This window comes from Equus przewalskii, chromosome 21 (genome assembly GCF_037783145.1).
Source record: "Equus przewalskii isolate Varuska chromosome 21, EquPr2, whole genome shotgun sequence".
Lineage (NCBI taxonomy): Eukaryota > Metazoa > Chordata > Mammalia > Perissodactyla > Equidae > Equus > Equus przewalskii.
Window position 1 is genome coordinate 22078395 of NC_091851.1, and position 12566 is coordinate 22090960.

The 12566-nt window shown below is 42.0% G+C and overlaps 1 long non-coding RNA gene across 1 annotated transcript; it reads right to left on the minus strand.

The window, feature by feature from the left end:
• Nucleotides 1–6697: 6697 nt before the first annotated feature.
• On the minus strand, nt 6698–11154 carry LOC139078201 (uncharacterized). Its single transcript, XR_011531048.1, has 2 exons — nt 10951–11154; nt 6698–9740 (listed from the first exon to the last, which is right to left on the minus strand). It is a non-coding gene; the product is annotated as an uncharacterized lncRNA (long non-coding RNA).
• Nucleotides 11155–12566: the final 1412 nt, after the last annotated feature.

Sequence of the window (12566 nt, forward strand, 5' to 3'; positions counted from 1 at the left end):
TTACAATTTAAAAAAATATTATCCAAATACTGAAGCTTTTCAATTACTCTTTTCCCTCTTTTTTGATTTTTCTCATTCTTCCTTTCACTTGTAACATTCTATCACTATCTTAAATCTTAGTTACTATCCTATTACCATCCTAATCTTAATATTATCTATATTGTCATCTCAAACAATATGATTAAATTGTACCATTGTTTAAAACTTGAAAACAATCTTGATTAGAGACAGCTAAATCTAATTTAAGCATATTACTGAGATAACATCGACAATGCACTATTGCATGCTGGATTTTGGAAAACTCAAAGCGTTTGCATTTAGACCATACATATTGGTAAAGGTTGCACAGATACGACTCGAGGGGAAAGTAAATCGTTTTCTTTCAACTTTTTATAATTTAATAGCTTTAGAATTAAGCTCCAATTAAAAAAAGTCTTTAGATATGCATGGGTTCTATATCATGTATTGTCTCAAAAGGCATTTAAAGATGTCAGAAAATATAACATCCCCAAGCAAATATTAATGTTAAGATTACTAGAGAATTCTTTTTCTGTTACATCTACTCAGAAAATTAGTGGAATTTTAGTTCACATGATTTTATCGTGTAATCTGGTTATTTTGTATGGGAACCAATTTCTAAGGCATTAGTTCATTAAATCAAAACATGTTTTAGTTGGAAACCTGTATTAGTTTGCCGTTGCTGCATAACAGATGACCAGAAACAGCAGCTTGAAACACTGAGTATCTGTTAGCTCACAGTTCTGTGGGTCGGAAGTGCTGGTGGGCTGGGCTAAGTTCCATGCTTAGCGGATCACGAGTCTGAAACCGAAGTGTCGCTGGGCTGCCTGGTATTTGGGGGCTCCGGGAAAGAGTCGGCTTCCAAGCTCATTCGGGTTGTTGACAGAATTCAGCTCTTAACACAGGACTGAAGTCCCGGTTTCCTTTCTGACTGCTACCTGGGAGCTGCTTTTAGCTTCTAGAGGCCACCCACACGCCTCATCAGGGGCCCCCTTCCGTCTTCGAGCCAGCAAGGATGCGTCAGACCCTTGTCATGCTTCAAATCTCTCGACTCCTGCTGGCAGCCAGAGAAAGCTCTGTTTCTAAAGCGCTCCCCTGTTGGCTTGGGCCCATGTGAATAATCTACGTGTGTTAAGACCGACAGACTTGAGACATTACTACGTCTGCACAACCTCTTCACAGCCGAGCAGAGGAGTGTTTGAGCGAACAGCCAGGGGACAGGAATCTTGGGGGTGGGATGGGCAACGTTAGAATTTTGCCTACCTGGAAACCCAAGGTTACATTATATCTACATATCCTCAAGCGTCATTTTAGGAAGTGGAAGATCCGATGCTTTCCAGAAACGCAGAGGAAATTAAAATGTATATAGACAGGGCCGGCCTGGTGGCGCAGTGGTTAAGTTCTCGCGTTCCGCTTCTCGGCAGCCTGGTGTTTGCCGGCGCGGATCCCGGGTGCGGACATGGCACCGCTTGGCACACCGTGCTGTGGTAGGTTTCCCACATATAAAGTAGAGGAAGATGGGCACGATGTTAGCTCAGGGTCAGGCTTCCTCAGCAGAAAGAGGAGGATTGGCAGTAGTTAGCTCAGGGCTAATCTTCCTCAAAAATAAAAAACGGATATAGACAGTTTTGCTTTAGTGTAGAAAAGCTAATTAAACAAAATATGCCATGTCTGTATTTTCAAAATTTTTCACATTATGCAATCAACACAACGTTACAAAAGAATTAATGCATACGTAAATTCATGTTCTCAAAACAATTACATTTACAGCTATATAGCAACAGGTATTTTTCTTTTTACTAATTGGTAAAATTAAGTATTGCAGTTCTAAAACTGAGTGTTATGGACTGAATGTCTGCATCCTCTCCAAATTCACACATGCTGCTTTGAAAACTGGGAAATTTCCTGGATGAAATATGAAACTGGCCCCTCTACACAGAGGGCAAGGAGCGACGGAGGAGAGGTCGGCCGCTCCGGGTTGGTAGCTGGCAGGTTTAATAAGAAAGGGAATTTAAGAGGCTTGTCTTGGGCGGTTGCAAGATGACTAGATCCCTGTACCCACTGGCCAGAATCTTAAAGTTTACACAGAGGTCTTACCAGGGTTCAGCCACCGATACCATCCAGGCGGTCTCAACAACGCATCATTAGCTCCATGCTGTATCCTTGACATGACTCGGGCTGTGGGAATGGTGGGTGGAACATACATTCCAAGGACAAGGGAGGCAGTGAGGCCTCTCGGATCGCTGGGGTCCAGCGCTCAGGTCTATCAGCAGTCAGGTCCTCTCAATGACCTCCTCCGACAATGTGTTGAAACCCTAAGCCCCCCGAGACTCTATTCGGAGATGGGACCTCTAAGGAAGTAATTAAGGTTAGATGAGGTCCTAAGGGTGGAGCTCTGATCCTTCAGGATTCGTGTCCCTAGAAGAAGAGATGCCAGAGAGTAAGCTCCCTCTCCCACCGTGTGAGGACGTAGCGAGGAGATGGCCATCTACGAGCCAGAAAGCCACCCTGCCCCACCATGACCTGGGACTCCTACCTTCCAGAACCGCGAAAAAATTTACTTCTGCTGGTGGAGCCATCCTGTCTGTGGTATTTTGTTAGGGCAGCCTGAGCAGACTAATGCACTGAGAAATATTAAAATTTATGGTCTGATTATTTTATGCATTTTATCATTTGCTTTTAAATTTGGAAATAAGATAATAATTGCTAAAATTAAAAAATCAGGGGCTGGCCCTGTGGCTGAGTGGTTAAGTTCTCGCGCTCCGCTGCAGGTGGCCCAGTGTTTTGTTGGTTCAAATCCTGGGCACGGACATGGCACTGCTCATCAAACCACGCTGAGGCAGTGTCCCACGTGCCACAACTAGAAGGACCCACAACGAAGAACATACAACTATGTACCGGGAGTCTTTGGGGAGAAAAAGGAAAAAAAATAAAATCTTAAAAAAAAAAAATCAATCCGTATATAGACTGTGTTAGAGGAGTGGTGTTTTATTCTTTTTTCTTCAGCGTCAAAACCAGGGCAGTAAGATGAATTTTTAAAAAAATTGAAAATGAACATTCTATTTTTAAAAACCTCAGGATTTCAGCCTTAGAAAAGAATATCTTGAAAACAATGTCTTGAAAGTAGCCACCATGCCATTTTTCTGGGCACAATGCCACTGTCAATACATTATTTTATCAATTTCATGACTTGCTGTCAGTTTGCAGTTTGATAACTCACAAGTTTAATTTCCCCTGCAAATACGATTATACTGAAAGATACAATATTAAGGACAATTCAACTTGGTAATAGCAATTTGGTTTTCTTGATTAAAATTCCTCTTTAAGTGGATTGATGGTACAACCTTTTAACATATTTTCCCTCCTCTTTCTCTCCTCCCTCCCTCTCTCCTTTCCTTCCTGGCTACGAATACAATTGTCATACAATTATCCTTGAGAGAACAAGATTCAGAATTGTGTTTCTTCTTCTTCTTGTTTTCAAGGAAAAAAACTAGCCAAGAAATAGGAGCAAGCTCAGCACATACCTCTTAAAATAGTTACTGAGATTGAGCCTGTTTAAAGCTCTGTTTTCATCTTTTCACCCATTACGTGCTCATCACCATTACTGTTTCAGGAAGCTTCAAGATGGTTCCACGTAGTAAAATGAGAGAGAGGAAAAGAGAAGAAAAGCATCATCAAGTCTTTTTATAGGAAAATTGTTTACTTAAGTTATTTGTGGAAGTTTAGGTTACAGCTCTAGAGAATTCATATTTTAATATGTTATGTTAATATTTTATTTTATGAGTGCCGGGTTTGTATAAATTTAAAGTTCTCCAGGGGCCAGCTCAGTGGCGCAGTGGTTAAGTGTGCACGTTCTGCTTCAATGGCCCGAGGTTCGCCGTCTGGGATCCCAGGCGCGGACATGGCTCTGTTTGTCAAGCCATGCTGTGGTAGGCGTCCCACATATAAAGTAGAGGAAGATGGGCATGGATGTTAGCTCAGGGCCAGTTTTCCTTAGCAAAAAGAGGAGGATTGGCAGTAGTTAGCTCAGGGCTAATCTTCCTCAAAAGAAAAAAAAGTTCTCTATTTCCTTGGAATTTTGAAGAAATTTTTCCCTCCAAGGTGACATTGTTGTATTGTGTTTTTTACTTTTTAATTTCTAAAATTAACATACAGAAAAATTGACTATATTTTGGTGGACAGTTGTATGAGTTTTAACTACCACCCAAATCAAGATACAGAACAGTTCCGTCATCTCACTGAATTCCCTTGGTATCCTTGACTACCACAGAAAGGAATTCTTTTATCTCCTGCCCAGGAGATCTCAGCCTGGCTGGCAGGCCCACTGGAGGTGAAGGGGAAGGAACCAGCTGTCTTTTCCTTCGATGTGTTCTTTCAATCCTCCCTTTTACTACGATTTTCAGCTCAGCTGGTGTCCCGAATCCAGCGTTTCTTTGTTCATACTCTCTACACAGTAGACATATGGTTTTCTCTTTATATTAATTTCTCATCTTTTTTCGCTCTGAGTAGACTGTGAAGTGTTAAATTTCTGCTTTTATTATTTTATTTTATTTTTTTTAAAGATTGGCACCTGGGCTAACAACTGTTGCCAATCTTTTTTTTCTCCCAAAAAGCCCCTGGTACATAGTTGTGTATTTTTGGTTGTGGGTCCTTCTAGTTGTGACATGTGGGACGCCACCTCAGCATGGCTTGATGAGCTGTGCCATGTCCGCGCCCAGGATCCGAACCAGAGAAACCCTGGGCCGCCAAAGCGGAGCACAAGAGCTCAACCACTTGACCACGGGGCCAGCCCCAAATTTCTGCTTTTAATTTTTTATTTTTTAAAATTTTGATTGCAACCTAAAACTTAGCTCATTTTTGTGAATCTCCTACAGGTTTTTGAAAGAAATATTTGTTTTTTTTCTGGTCATGCAGAATGTTCTCTCTCTGTATGAACGACTTCAAGTTTGTTAATTGTTTAGTAAAACTTCGCCAGGTCTTTCTTTTTCCCTTTTTGTACTTGGTTTATTGATTTCTAATAGAATTGGAGGCCGTTTATCTGGGAGAAATTTTAGGAGAGACATTCTGGCTGGGAAAATCTTTATAAGCGGAAATATTCCAGCACCTTCTCTAGTGTCCTCTCTGTTCTGTCTAACTCCCTGCGCTGGGGGTGAAGGGGGTAGGAACGAACTGTAATGTCTTATCTTTTCCGGGGATCTTGTTTCATCCTCTGATGGGTCGCCACTAACAGCACCACAAATAATTTAGGGACTGTGCCTTGAAGAAGCGATTTACCTAAATTTTATATATCAATGGAACTTTTAAAAATAGTTATATTCTGTAATCAATTCTTTGGAATAACAGAAGGACAATGAATAAACTGCTAAACATGTAATGTATATATTTTTTGGCCATTGATAGCCACTCTGCACCACGGATCCTTGTGAATCCTTGACAGAGAGTGGGGGAGTGGTTAGAAAACCAGAAACTGTTTTGCCAGTTAGAGTTGTGCTATGCTTTGTAATTTCTGTGCCTCTGCTAGAATTTCAATTTTTCTCAGGAATGTGTTTTCCGCAGAAAGATTAGAAAGTAGAAAAATTAGAAATATAAATAATTAATAGAAAACACTAGCCATAATCCCATATCTTAGTATATTGATTTAGGGCCTCCTGCTATCAGAAATGTGCAATATTTATATGATCAAGAAATAACTTACAGTATTTGTAGTCCCACGCTATTTTTTAAAGAGAGTAAATACTAAGAAAGGTTCTTATCTGCCGATCTGGTTATGGAGGGAGGGATGTGAACAGGAGAAGCAGAGAGAGGTTGAGATGGCCTCCATAGAAGGAGCTGGGGGGGTCGAGATGGGCTGGGGGGGAATCAGAGGGGAGTGACTGGAGGAGCAGAGTGACTGCCAGACCCAGGGCCTGCGGGCTGAGGCATCAGCGGCTGAAAAAGAACTGGAAAAATCCTGGAATTTTTAAAGGGAATTTTTATGAAGATTTGCTGTATAGTGGTGATGCAAAATTCCTTCCACATCTCTCTGTTCAGTCTTTGCTAAAATGTTTGTTTCTCATGACTGCATTGTGGGTTGAATCTATTTTGGGACGTACTGTACATCCCTTCTTTGAGAAGGACCCGAAGCAAAAATAGGAGCTGTTGACGAGACCTCAGCATCTGGGGCTCCTGTCTGTGTGTGTGCATGTATTTGTGTTATAAAATGGGAGCAACTATGTATATGATTTTTAAATTGCTCTTTGAATTAATAACATGATTGGATTTATTCTATACAATTGGAGAAAGCCCTAAACTTATCTTTTGTAAGGGGTGTATAGCATTCCATGTTAAGAATGTATCTCCTTTATTTAACAATTTGCTCATTCCTGAACATTTGGGTAGTTTCTGGTTTTCCCCTATTTTAAGCAGTACTGTTAGCATTACGCTTGCACATTTTTTTTGATATGGATTCTGATTTTTTCCTCAGAATATATTCATTCCTAAAGTTAGAGTCTCTGAGACAAAGAACATCGGCATTTCTAAAGTGTTTGAAAAATATAGCTAAATGTCTTCCAGAATTTACTATTTTGTCTTAAAGAGGAGTGTCTGATGACAAGAGTTGTTTCTATTTATACCTTGTCAAACTTGGGTTTGCAAATCTTTCGAATCTCTGACATCTCGATAGATAAAAAACAAGATCTCCTTGTGGTTTTAATTTATGTTTATTTGATTACAAGGAAGACAGGGTTTTGTTTTGTTTTTTGCCATTTTAGCAGTTACATTGCTAGTTCATATCACATCCATTTTCCACTAGGGCTTCATGTTTTCCTTGTTACTTTATGTCAAATTGTTATGTTTTTAGAGTATCCACACTACCATTTGTGTCTCAGTTTGTCATTTGTCTTTATTTATGATACTTTAATTTTTCTGTTTCATTTTGAGATTTATTTTATTTTGGTAGCTTTTCTTTCCCCTGCTTTTTCTCCTCAAGTCCCCCCAGTACATAGTTGTATATTTTAGTTGTGGGTCCTTCTGGCTGTGGCCTGTGGATGCTGCCTCAGCATGGCCTGATGAGCTGTGCTATGTCCGCGCCCAGGATCCGAACCAGTGAAATCCTGGGCCGCCAAAGCCGAAGGCGTGAACTTAACCCCTTGGCCACGGGCCAGCCCCTTAGTAGCTTTTTTTTGGGGTAAAATTGACATACAATAAACTGCACACATTTGAAGTGCACAATTTGATAAGTTTTTGACTTATATGTACCCCTGCTGAGCTGTCACGACAATCAAGACAATGAACATATGCATCACCCCCACAGTGTGCTCACGCCCCTTTGCAACCCTCCCTCCAGTCCCCGCCACCCACCCTCACAGCCCCAGGCAACCACACATCTGTTTTCTGTCATTAGAGCTTACTTTGAATTTGCTAGAATTTCATATAAACGGAATCATACAGAAAACACTTTTTGGGTACTTAGTTATTGAGGAAATTAGAACCACAAGGAGATACCACTACTCACCTACTGAAATGGTTAAAATGAAAAAGACTGAGCATACCAAATGTTGGTGAGGGTGACAAGCAATGGGAACTTTCATATATGCTGCTGGGGGAACGTATAACGACACAGCCATCTTGGAAACCAATTTGGTATTTTCTTAAAAAGTTAAACATGTGATCAAGCCATTCCACTTCTAGGTATTTATCTGAGAGAAATGAAAGCACAGGTCCATACAAAGACTTGTACACGAATGTTTCTAGAAGCTTTATTTGTCGTAACTCCAAACTGGGAACAACCCACTTGTCTACCAACAAATCAGCAGATACACAAATTGTGTTCTATTCATCCAATGGAATAGTACCCATACATTAAAAGAAGTAAACTATTGATATAGGCAATAGTACAAATATATTTCCAAATGATATCTTTTGACATACAGATGCTTATTATTTTATGCTATATAACCAGTTTATTCTTACATGAGTTTTGCCTTTCTTGGCATCCTTAGTTAGAACTTCCTTGCTCCCAAATTTGGTGTTTAACTATATAATCTTGTAATACTTTATTTTTCACACTGTCATGATTAAATCATCTGGAATTAAATTTGGCGTAAGATATGAGGTAGGAAATTGGTATTTAAATTCTTTTGATATGGTTAGCTCATTTCCAGGATGGCTTTGAATTGTTTAGGCCTGAGTATTCTGGTTTGTTTTCCTCAGGTGGAATTTGGTACCTGTCACATAAATATCATACAAAATTAATGGACGTCAACCTGTAAGAGGAAATTTATGCATGATTGTACTTTCCGATCAAATAAAAAAGTCACAATTTTCATGAGTTTCATTGCATCGTTTGAAGAGACAATTTTGACATAACAGCCACCATAGTATAAATGATATTTTGAATGATGGTATTAGGATGTACCATTATTCTATAAGCATTTCCATTTGTCCATAATTATACATTTCGTTAGTATATAATATTTCATCATTTAGAGTTTTCCCATTTTCTTGCCACTTTCAATAACATTGCATTGAACACCTTGGTGCCCATAACTTTTTGCTTCTTTTGAATAACTTACAGTGGGTAGATTCCCAGAAGTCATGTCAACTGGATTAAACAAATAGAAATTCTGTCTCTTTGTACTCCTTTCCACTCGGCTTTCCAATAGGGTTACGCCAATTTTATACTGTGGGTGGGCACACACGAGTCACTGGCATCGTTGCAGCTTGCTTTCCGAGAGTATTATCAATGTTGGATCCAATGTCCATTTTGTTACACAAATGAGTAAATGAATATCTCATCACTCAATCTACCTGGCTGATCAAACATATACTTTGAGCTCCTTTCTCTCCCTCCATATGCTCTGTGGTAGCCATGGGGGTGTACCACTCAGATCTCCCTTCGAGAGAAACTGCTGCGAGGATGGAATTGGTGGACAGCCTCTAGCTGCCACACTTCCACATCTACAGTGGCATTCACCCCAAGGCCGTGTTCTCCAGGGGCTGCTTCCAGCCAATGACTGAACTCAGTGGGATACCACTGTCGGGCCATCCCTGCCCTGGGTGGTGCTCCTCTGAGAGGCAATTGTTTCTTCTGGCCTCCCCATCCCCAGGCTCATGGCTAAGACTGTCTTAGATCTGCAGTCTCTCACTCCTCCTATCCCCTCCTCCTTCTGTCTCTCTCTCCTTTTACAGGTGTCAGACCACTCTGAAGTCTGAAGGCCCCTCCTGCCTGCTCCCGCTGGCTCTCACCTTCCTCCATCAATAAATCTTTTCACGTCTTAGTCTGTATTGGCATCAGCTTGTGGAGGACCCTACCTGATACATGCCCCATGGATAAGTCCACATGGCAGTCATTCCTGTAGGATAGACACAAACTCCAAATGATTTATTAAGTGGAAGACAGAGTAATCTAGAAGACAGGAGCTTTGAGGTCGGTCATCAATTGAAGCCCCTGAAGGAGGAAGCCCCAGCAATTTATGGGGAGGTGACAATGCTTTTAGTTGTCAGAGGTGGTTGTGGTTATGGTTGTGGTTGTGGTGTTGTAATCACTCCTTGCTTCCTGTTTGCACTTTTTGTTTTTTTTCTGCATAGGTTCTTACGGACAGGTGGTGGCACTGGTATTGAGGAGTCTCTGACACAGCAAGGTCTGTACCTGTCACACATGAACATCGCTCTTTCCAGGGAGCTGCACTGCACCTTACAGTGGCCCGGGAGATTACCTGTACAACCTGTCCAGCCTCCACTGGCTGTGAGGGAGAGGAAAAGACCAAGAAGTCAAGGTTAGAAGCAGCACGTGGACTGCCAGACGAGAGCGTTTGGCTTTTTTATTGTGAGATGTGTGCTTGAGCTTTCGGGCAAATGAGACTTGGGAAGGACCGTGAAGGCAGAATCTCTCTTGATTGACAGTCTCTGGGAACTCTGAAGAGCTCTTCCTCTGCCAGTACGTGTATCTTTGCAGCTAGCTAAGGCCTCTCCTTTCGCTGTAGTTATACCGCGGAATGTATGGGTGAAAACTAGGAGTGGGGAGCCAGGTCTTCACCGGCAGGGAAGAGCAGGAACACTGGAAAGGGGGAATTGGAGCTATTCTTACTCACCCCACAGCCTCCCCATTTATAGTGTTTCCGCCTCATTTGTTCTCAGGGAATATAAAGCTGTAAACATCAGTCAACCCAGGGCAAAAAAAAATTTTTTTTAAATAAGAAAAGTCAAATCATTTCCCCAAAGCATTAAAAGGCAGATAATGGTTGCTCCTGACAAGGTATTTCTGCATTCCTACACTCCCCAGCCACAGGGACCAGCTTCTGGTCAAATGCGAGGGCTGCCTCTCAGCACTCTGCATCGGCCATCACTCACACCACAGGGTCTGTGAGCACCCTCCTCCTCTGGCTTTCTTCACACCCGGGGCCTGGCTCTCTGGTTTCCTTCTCTGTCGCTCTTCATTCTCTGCTCGCCCAGGCTGTGAGCCGAGCACCTGGTTTGCCATCCTGTGTGAACTTGCCCTCCAAGACGTTTCAGGGCCCTGCCTGGAGGCTCCTGTTGGGCGTGGGGGAAGGACCCTCACGTCTCTTCCTCCCAGGCTCAGTCTCTCCTCTGGGCACTAACCCGGGCTGATCTCAAAAGATGAAAACGGTGAAGAAAGACGCCTTCTCCGTGTCTTAGGAGCTTAGATATAGGGAGCTCACATACAGTGAGACGAAGGTATTTTGGACCAGGTTGAGGCTGACTCTGGTTTCAGAACAGGAAAGAAGTTTGGGAGACTGTTTTTTTGTACAAGGCTGATAGGGTGGTGGCTGGGTCTGGGGTATCGGGGCCAAAGGGGGATGTTGGGAGATCACTACCTTAAGGCTCTAGGGTGAGTCCTGCCTTATCCCAACCTGGCTTATCTGTCACCAGAGTCACCAGATCTGCTAGTGTTCCTAGCCCCAGCTCTCATTTCCCCTCCTCCGTCAAAGTTACCTGGAGTCACCAGGAATCCAAGGGCTGCAAAGACCAGGAGCAGAAGCTTCATGGCTGAAGGGATGGGCTGGGGAGCAGGTGGTGGTTTAATGGAGTAAGGGCCCTCTGTGCAATGTGCTTGGAGCTACTGCCTTTATAGATTCCACATGACGCCAGGACACGGGGCAGTGAGCCAGAGGGAGAGCTCCCTGTCACCCAGAACAGTCAGATTAGATCAGAACGTACACTAGTCTACAGCCTGGATTGATTTATGGAGCACCGGTATTCTTTTCAACTCCACGTCATCATCAAATTTTATAATTGTGCTTCTTCCAAAACACTGAGAAAAATGTGAAATAAGAAATATCCATATAAAGTACTTATCATATCTAAAAGTTATTGAGAACGCTAAAGAGTATTTTTTAGAAATTAAAACTGAGAAATTAAAAAATATTCATTAATTCAATAAAAATAACCATTAGTTAAAATAACTGAGAGACCACAGTGTACACTAGCTGCTACTTAGAACACGCATGAGGCATGGTGACTATTTATTTACAAATTTGGGAAAATACAAAATTGACCCTACATGCAGCCATTAAATAGCAGTGAAGTGCTTATTGGACAAAATATTAGAATTTGAATTTAAACAGGGGATGGAATTTCTTATTTAAAGAAGAAACTTCTAAAGGAAAAAAATTTAGTGAGAATTGTAGCATTTTTTTTTTTTCTTTTACATTTTCTCAAATCTCTTTAAAACCTGGCTAAAGAGAAGACAGCTGGATTCTCATATCTACTCCTGCATTATAATCGGCTGTGACATCACATGTCAGGCAGCCCCTGGAGAACCCTACTGGGAGAAAATGAGAGCAAAAATGGTAAATAATGTCTTAGTATTCTTATGAAACTGGTTTTGATCTCATGGAACCCCTGAAAGTGTCCTTGGAACCTGCAGGAGTTCCCAACTGCACTTAGAGAACTGCTGGTTTAGTACACAGATTAATAACATTAGGTATTATTATTAAGAGACCTGATGTCATAGGGAAGAGACCTGGCTCATCCTTGGGATGTGGGGCACCCATAACTACAAAAAGATGTATTTAAAGGTGTTCAGAGGCCCTGGGGAGACAGGTTGTCTCCTGACCCCACCATTAGCATCAAAAAGTGCAGCTGTCTCTAGCTGAGCTTTCACTATCAAAAGGGATTTCTCTCTGATAGGGCAGAGCAGAAAGACACATGAATCCTGTTTACGCTTTTCCTCCTCTGCCCACACAAAGAGAGAGGAACCAGGAGCAAGAGGGCTTTTAGTATAAAGGAAAGAAGAAAAGTTGTGTTCCTGAAGCACAGGCTGGCGTTGGTTGACCAGGTGGGGTCATGGCTGCTGTGTGCCTGGCCCTGCAGGGAGATGAACTCCACATCTCAAAGCCAAGAACAATGGGGACTGATAAAAGAGAGGCCATTAAAGAGCTGTGTGTTTACGAAGACGTGGCCTGGTTATTTTCCCACTTTGCAGTCTTCAGTGTGCTGGTTCGGGGGCCCGGGAGACTACAAGGACCCTCTGTGATGCACTTGGACCTGTGTGGAAACATAAAGGAGACTTGTTCACTAGGTGGGCAGCTCACAGAGATACCCCAACA